Below are 1,522 nucleotides of genomic sequence, written 5' to 3'. Positions count from 1 at the left end.
CGACGGGTATCTTTGCTCTCTACTTGTATCCTCCCGCTGATCCCTCAAAGCAAACCGTTGATGGAGGCCTACTCCTGGGTGGAGGCGATCCTGCATTATATGAAGGCGGACTGAAGTACATCGACTTCTCTACGGAGAAATATTACATGGTAAATATTGACAAGCTACAAGTCGGCGATGGACGTATAACTCTTGGAATTAATATGAACTTGTGCCTCGACACCGGCTCCAATTATCTAGCCGTCCCAAAATTATACTATAACGGCCTCATTGAGGATATTAAAGCTCAAACTGACAAGGCTGCGGGTACGCATGTCCACTTCAAGCTCAGTAGGGCAAGGAAATGGTGCTTCCCTTGCCAATACATGAATAAGTTGCCACTGTTGAGGTTCGACTTGGGCCCTAAGGGCATAACTCCATTCACGGCGACATACAAGATTTATGCCGTGAATGTATCTAATGTTTGTTCACTCCTGATCTCGGAGTCCCAACATAATATTTGGTTTTTCTTCGATCGTATGCTTATTGATCATTATTTCGAGTTCGACCCTGCTTCCAAACGAGTCGGAATCGGGAAGTTGAAATCGCGATCTCCGTGAACAATTCCCTTCTTTTGTGGTTTTCTTTCGAGTCTGCGGCTCACAGCGGAATGCCCTCCATTGTCGTTGTCCATTTCATGACCGCTCCGTGGGAAGACTTTTAGCTGGATGCTGGCCTTTTACTATTCAGAGGAATGCTATTCGGCGAATCATTCGTTTCATTGAGAAATTACTTTTCGGCTAATGAGCCCGCCATGTCAGCAGATTAGGATTTAACTTACACATATTAAAACATTGGAACTTCTTGAGTTCATCATGAGTGCATCATATGGCCGAACAAGGAACTAAATTTGGCCGCTACACTTGAGCGATTAGCTCCAAAGTGAACATGCTGTGATGTCGTGATGTCATCACAGTGATGATTCACGCTATAACGCTTGCAACTAAGTGACAAGGGTGATATCACATTCCATGAGTAGTAGCACCTTTGTCCTATTGATACAGTCTCTGATTTGAGAAGCTCTGATGGCGTAGCAATTCATCGGACGGTTTAATATGAAGACTATGATTGTATCAGTTCCCCTATTTTCGTCGAATATTGCTTGTGGTTTCTTGTATGGCAGGGTGACTCTACAAGCAGGGTTGTCGATTTCATGGAAATCGCAAGGCCATTTCTGAAATTGAAATTTCATACGGAAATTTCCATGAAATTTGTTTCAAAGGTGGAAAAAAAATTTCGCTCCGCCGGATACGGCGGAGGTCTTGTTGCTCTGAAGATCTCTGCTTGATCTTGTCGAAAAACTCCTTCAAACAGAGTTCCCCAGTTTCTCTAAAAATATCACCCCTGATCTTTTTTACTTCTTCATATGTGAGCGACTTGTACCCCGGATGAAGCGAGCCTAGGAGCGCACTGGTGCTGTTAGAAGTAATGTCTCTGAGACTCCAGTTCATAGCCGTAGCCAGAGCAACAAGATTCTTATGAA

This window comes from Perkinsus marinus (assembly GCF_000006405.1).
Source record: "Perkinsus marinus ATCC 50983 genomic scaffold scf_1104296958668, whole genome shotgun sequence".
Taxonomy (NCBI): Eukaryota; Perkinsozoa; order Perkinsida; family Perkinsidae; genus Perkinsus; species Perkinsus marinus.
The sequence above is the reverse complement of the archived record's forward strand: the minus strand, read 5'-3'. Positions refer to the sequence as shown.